The sequence below is a fragment of the Ceratina calcarata genome, unplaced genomic scaffold (genome assembly GCF_001652005.2).
Source record: "Ceratina calcarata isolate Rehan_Ccalc_2016 unplaced genomic scaffold, ASM165200v1 scaffold206.2, whole genome shotgun sequence".
Lineage (NCBI taxonomy): Eukaryota > Metazoa > Arthropoda > Insecta > Hymenoptera > Apidae > Ceratina > Ceratina calcarata.
Genome location: NW_017142244.1, coordinates 37,996 through 45,631, shown reverse-complemented (window position 1 = coordinate 45,631; position 7,636 = coordinate 37,996).

The following is a 7,636-nucleotide window of genomic DNA, read 5'->3' as shown; positions in this document are numbered from 1 at the left end:
CCAGTCCCACACATTATTTAATTTGAGTTAAAAGTTATGTTTTGTATGAGATGAAATGAGGTATAATACTTTTGGAGAGGGCTGTACGTATTATATTATATCTGATCAGATTTTTCTCACTCAGTAACGCAACTATTTAATAACATTCCGTAATCAAGATGCACGATTAATAATTAACATTTCCCAGGCGTCGTCGGCGTTCCTTGAGGAAATTCCTCGTATCACTGGCTCATCGATAACTCGTTATCTTGTACTATAATTTATTAAGCTGTAAATTAATTTAAGACTAGAGATACCGCCAAGAGTATAGCTACCGTTATCGTGTAAGAAAATACAAAGATTCATATATGTACAACATTCCTGATAGAAATTATGCAATCAATGTTGCTGCATACTCCTTAGCGTTGAGTACTAATGATTGTATTTTCTTATTAAGGGAAAAACTGGACGTGCTAACTCAATAGGACTTAAGCGAACATTTTCCGTTTTTTTTAGTTACTCTTTATAAGGTATCTCGAGCCCATGTAGGTTGCTTAAACTTTAATGTGGCGTGGTTGAATTTCTGGGATTCCTCCGATGTATCATCCAGAAGCCGAGATTGTAGTAATTGCTTGTAATTTACCTTGCTAGTCGCATAAATAGTTTCTTTGTATGGCAACAACTTTGCTTACATCTTGACGTGATGCAGCATCGCGCATTGCTCCAATTTTTCCAAGATTCACTGACTGTTATTTATTAACGCGTAGAACTAAACCAGCAATTCATACAGTTTAATAACATCCCAGGCATAATTCACTCGATCTACTGTTGCAGTTTAATATTAGGTGATGATCTAAACTTCTGAGGTATTTTCAACGCGACACGTTCCTATCCTCACTTGCGAAATACTGAGATTAATCAATCAACGACTCAGCGCTAGTGTTTTAATTATACACAGCAAAACTGTTCTCGCGTTATATGAACTGTTTAGACTTAATTCTCATCAATTTTGCACAAAGAGAGTTCACAACGCAGTTCTATCAATATATGGAATAGAATCTGGGTTTTATAATCCACTAAAACGTACAGAAATAAAATAGTCAACTCTCAAACGTGTAATTTAATACTTTAAAGTAAGTGATAAGCAAAGTATGCTACATAAAACGCTTCACGTTGTACAGCTATCCAAAATGATCCCCGACCCACTTGGATATTAAATTGTCAAACTGTCAATTTCGAGCTTTATCGTTGATTAAATCATCAATCTTTTATATTTCATAAATTTAAATATGCAATTCTTATTTTATGAGATTAAAAAACAAGAAAATAAGATAAGATATATTTTACAACTGTGAAATATATATATAATTTTTCAGATTTTTGAACTAAAATATAGAAGTAATGCTACAATCTTCAATATTTAGTTTCTGTTATAAATGCAAGATCCAGGGATAATATTAATTAGAGAAAAGGTTGACCTGTAATGATCTGGACCGATAGGGTTGCGTAACATCATTGATTTTTACAGCAATGTGCGGCTGGCCACGGCTGCAGCGACTCGATTGATCGCGTGGAAATTCCTGAAGGTACTTTCACGTTAACACGCCGTTTTAGCAAATATATTGTAAGTATGTGCAGAAACACCTTTGGCCGGGCCGAACGGACCTGTGCCACTTTAGTGACGTCGATACGACGCGACGCCGAGAACACCGTTTAGCGTCAATTGCATCAGCGCCGAGTGCGTGGTGATACATCGATAGGAGTGGTTCGGCAAATACATAGATCAAGACCAAAGATAGGTGCATGTACATGTACGTACGCAAGGGAGAGAGAAAGGAAGACACTCAAGCTTCGAGGTCTGCCTACATAAGATGATCTATTGCGAATGCTTTATATGCGAAACACTAATTTTTTATTCGACAATCTTCTTTCTTAAACGTAATTAAATGCTTTATAAGAAAAGCGTTCATTCCTGTGTGCAGAAAATTGAAAGTAATTATGGAAAACAAATTAATGTCTCATAGAGGTATGTAGGTATGATATTTAATTGAATTTGCTATAGAAAGGGTAATAAATAGATACAGTGGAAATAATATAATTCTATTTACGATTCATGTGAATGAAATTCATGACTTTAGCTGAGGACTATTGCTGACAATTTAAAGTTATGCGAATATCTGGACTAAGTCCACTTATAGAAGTGCATGAGTAATAAACAATATAGACAATTGGACAAACTGTTACTACAGATACGAACGACCTAGTTATTTACATCGACAAGTTTATATGTTATATTATAAATAAAATCTTATTGCACTTATAAAAATAGTTGGCAAGAAAAATAGAAATTTGTCGTAGGGATACAAAATGTGAAGAGAATAGAATAAGGATTGACATGGTCAGTATCAGAAACATTTTTACAACACACTACTTAGGTATAAAATACGTACACATAGCAGTTGTAAATTTTTATTCTATGGTAATTATACAAGAATTTCTGAAAGTACACTTTTAGTAATTAAATTTGTCATATTATGGGTGTAATTACAAATCGAATTTTGCAAGTCTAAACGTCGTGTCAGCGAAGTATGGAAAACTTTAATATATATTATTCCTTAAATTGCACATAAATTTTACGCTTGATAAATTACATCGCTGCCCATGCAGTAAGAATTTCAAATGAATCAAACCGTTCTCTTCGAAGTCCTACAACGTGAAATTACGTATTCGAAATCAATCAGAGTACGTTTTTTTCGATTTATTAATCTGACGTGTCCTGCTTTACCAAAGTCTTACATGGAAATAGATTTTGTGGCACTTATCATTTTTAAATCGACATCTTTTTCGAATAACGAATTATTGTTTAATCCTTTCCAATATTAATTAATTCGTACGAAGGGCAATTTAAAAATTTTAATATAGAAAAAACGACACGTAAGAAATTTATCAGGGCAGTAAAAAATGAATATCTACATGGAACATTAAATAAAAGCGAAAGCACGCAGTGAAAGCAATCTTAGGACTATGCAAAGTAAACTGCTGTTAATTACAGAACCAAATAATAAAATGATTACAAAAAATTAGATATCGCGTGATAGTGAGCGAGATAAAAATGCAGATCATGCGCACACGTGTTGAGTAATTTCCTCGTATAGATACTTAATTCAGTCGCGATCAGAAAGCCGCGATTGTCTGTTTATTAACAGCTTATTACACGCTTTCAGGTTGTATTGGTTTAATAATATGGTTGGATACGGTGATTGAGGGGAAATAAGACAGACAATTGTTTCTTCATCCCGATAGGCGACTGCATCAATGATGGTCCATTTGTTAGGTAGCTTACTACTATGTAATATGTAACGCACAATATGGTCTGTAATGATAGAGGATTGGCAATGAAGACAAATAGATGTGAAAGAGAAAATGATGTGATAATTAATGGACTGAAGTAAAGACTTAAGAAATAAGTATTGAATAAATAAAAAATATTGCAAAGTTATATATTGAGTATTTATTAATAAAAAAAGACTTAGTTACAAAATTCTACAGTAAATGTTTAATAGTAAGAATCGTAATTTAATGATAATTATGAAGGTCAATTTTAATTGTAAATTAAGTGAGAGAGCTATATTTTTCATTTAATCGATGCGATATTTTTAGTTTATGTTTGTTAATTCTGAATTCCTTGGATAAGTACGTGAGCCACAAAAAGATTGATTCTTGAATCTTGATCTATAGCACCAGTTCCCGGCAAGTTACGTTTTCTACTTTCAACGTTCACTCTTGAGAACTATTTGTCTTCATCTGTGCACATGCTACTTATTGATCGTGGCAGAATAAGGTCTCCTTTAGTATAAATTCCACCATTCTAGTAGTATAGAACGCTATCTAAATGGAACATTGATTAATCCCATTAGAGATTGCACATCTGGTGAAACTTCGATGAAAAAAGCAAAAAATGTAAAAAGGAAAACTTAATTTGAAAGCTTAGTTATTTTTGAAAAATTTTTACAATAAAATGTTAAGAAACGTGAATACATTCTTAAATTTGAAGATACTTAAAATGGAATTCCAACTAATTAAGATAATCTTAATTTCCTATATCAATTTCAACATTCTTTAATTCAGTTTACACGTCAAACATTACCACCAACGACTACGATTTCTTCATCATCAACGTTCCACAGTTAAGAAAAGTATTTCTATTATACGGATACGGTTCGAAAGTCGGTGACGCTCAGTTTGAGAAATTACCGTCTATGATAATTTTACAGGTATCGCTGATAAGACTAATGCAGCTCGAGGTCTCTCTCGTTTCGATCTTCCGAACATGACTATGCAGCCTGTTCTGGGATCATTAGATTCAATGTAGACACACCATGATAACAGCTATGAAACGGAAGGTATCGATTCCTAACGAGAAGTTGAATACCTACGTCCCATCTGAGATAATTTCGTATTCAGTTCGTCCATCGATGCTCGATAATTATAGTTCAGAATCTATTGTGATCAAATTGTTTCCCACATTGATCATTCGTCTATTCTTTTATGATTGATATGAACAATTTTATTGTTTAATGATATTAGAACTAGTTAATGTTTATGAATGGTAAATGGTTAAGAACTAGCTTATATTAATTAATAATTTCTTCTACTGGGAAATGAGGTTCAATTTAACGTACCTATACAGAGTGTCTCATTTAATTCAAAAGAGTGGAATATCTCGTACGGTATTGAAATGATCAAAAATATATTTTGATGAAACTTATTTAGTATAAAGGGGCATATTATTTGGCATAAATATTATTTAAATTAATAAAATAATAGGATTTTTTAAAAATCATATTAAGTTTTTTAAATGGACTACATTTTTTTAATCAAGTTTACATTAAAGTTTATATACAATGTTTCTAGCTCAGTGTTTTCATTTATGGATTACTTGAAATTATCCTTTTTTAGTACATTTCAATTTGGACCTGATGCTTGAAATAAATGGCTAAGATTCCTATGAAATGTTATTATCTGAAATTCATTTCAAGCTTCGTATTAATAATCTGAACAATTTTCTGGTCTACTCATTTATCAACATTCTCGTTGGAAATGTCCAAACGATTACACATTAGAAGCCTCCAGAAGGCAAGCCTAGAGCTCGTATCTCTAACTACTACTTGTTTCAATGTTACTCCCGGTGTTCGGATCGCCTTCTAATCTCGCCGCGGTTCATTCTTGCGTTTATAATCTGGTTCTGCTCGCGCAGACATCGCAAACACGCATTTTAACGACAAACTAACTGATTTCTTTTTCCCGGGGATATCATCGATCGACCGTGTCCGTTTCCCTCATGATTGCCCTTATTTATGGCCAGAACCGATGTTATCGGAGCGTGGCTTATGGAATTAGCTATGGTAACCGCGGCGACATTAATGGACTTAATCCGTCGCTCGTTCGCAGGGAAAATCAATTCAGCGCGCACCCGTTTTCCATTCAATTGAATATACGATTTCCTCTTCTCGAGGTACGCCATGCGTCGCGTCGCGAAGGATATTACACACGGAAAGCAGTCACGCGCTGCTTTGGTTAAGAGTTTTGCAAGAATCTGTAATCTCGATCGTACGTTGTATCTCGAAAAGCGATACACAGTCGTATATAGTTTGAAGTTTATTACACCGGTACATAGATTAAGCACACAGATAATCCTGGCCTCGCCCGGACGACATCGCGAATTTGCAAATTATAAAGGCCGATAAGAGACACATATACAACACGCGCGCACGCACCGCGAAGAAAGATAGCCACCGCGTCTTGATTGTATTCAAAATCACATTGTGTTCCGGGTAGATTAATGTTATCGATAGTTTATGGATATCACGCGGTATACGTGTATAAAATGTTGTCTCTTTAGTAGATCGTAGATACATCTTCTTGGCAAAGAAAATTGTAAGCATGTTTGTGTGGCAAACAAGAGTATCTATCTTCTATGTGATAAAGGAATAAGACGTGTTGCAAATTTATTACACGCAAGTAGGAAATAATTTGTTATTCCTGTTAAGTAACAAACAATTTGATTTAAGAGAAACACGTGACATACGAATTATGTACAAAGCTATTTTAATTTTCAATTTTTGTTTCCTGACTTCGCGCAGATTAGTTCCGTTTCCTTCGTTAACGCGACTCGCTTTTCGATAAGACCATCCGAGCAGTTGTGCTATCGGCTTTTTGGACGCGGAAATCGCATAAGTCTGACAAATACCGGTACTTTTATGTGAAAATCGTGATCCCATGAATGAGGCGAACGATTACTGCGTGACGGCGTGATTATTCATCAACGGTTCTGCAGAAGTCGCGTTCAACGACGTAACTAAACGTTTTATGAATGAACGGTGGTTAATTGCTCGATGCTAATGATTTCACTTGACCACGAACCACTAAATTTACCGGTAAGCATATACAAGTCTCCACGTCCACGTAATCGTGAAAGCCTGCAAGTTTTATGCAGTTTTTACGTACATGTAGGAGTAGTAACACGTTGAATGCTATTTTAGACAGTCGATCATTTTATTATAAGCCAAACTCTCGTTCGCCTACACTGTTTAGCATATCATGCATACATAGTTTCATAGTCGTTGAATTTGGAGCGTGGAAAATCTTTATTTAAAAGGCTATTGAGAATTTTATATGCACTTATGTTTGAATAGAGTCGTAATGAGAAATCAGGAATCAAGATGTAGTGTTCCGTTTAAGCTCGTATTATTGGGTGTGTTTGCCAGTAATTGCCGTTGCAAGAAGATAAATGATACAACTGTCTAAATCGTAGTACGATAAATAAGGATTTTCAGGTATGCCTTTTTAAAAATATCTGCTGCATTTCCAGGAATGGATTGACAGCAGCGTTCAATATGAAATTGATTTCCTGTGACCTCCTTATGATTTGCTTGCAAATAAAGTATTGGTTAATGAATTGTGCAATTAATGGGAGAGAATTTCAAATGAAAATGCAAGGTAATAGGAAAATATAATTTCCGTTTGCAGCAAAGACTGAAACAGCTATTTGTAAAATGCAATTTCTTGTACTTATTGACGTGAAATTATTCATGTTCGTAAAAACTTCGCTATTGGTTTCTATTTAATCCGAAGGTGTTCGAAACTCTCATCGGAGAAACGCAATCTCGGAACTTGATTTCTAATCCTTTTAGAATTCATATCTGTCAAATGTATCGAGTATCGAGAACAGTATCAATTACGCTCGCCCTACATATTAAAGGCTGAGGATTGTTTCTAATCTCCATAGTAGGTTTATAAAAAAAATGCGTCAAGCAACTAATCACGCATTGTGTTATTCGGATTTTAAAAATCCGTGACACGCACGACAAACATATTTTAGAAATACATCGTTTTAATCGCCACTTTCAATCTGTAAATTGAATACATAAGCATTCCACTAGTATCAGTTGTCGACCAAAAATGTACTTCCTACATTTTTGTGTCAAAGAGAATTTAAATTAATATGGTACCAAATAGATTTTTGTAATTCATTCTCTTCTATATTTTCGAGGTGGATAAAGGAATTTTTATGATGAACAAACAGTAATATGAAAGTACAGAACATGTACTATTATTATACAACGCCATTCGCTTTCAATAAAATTAAATTAACATT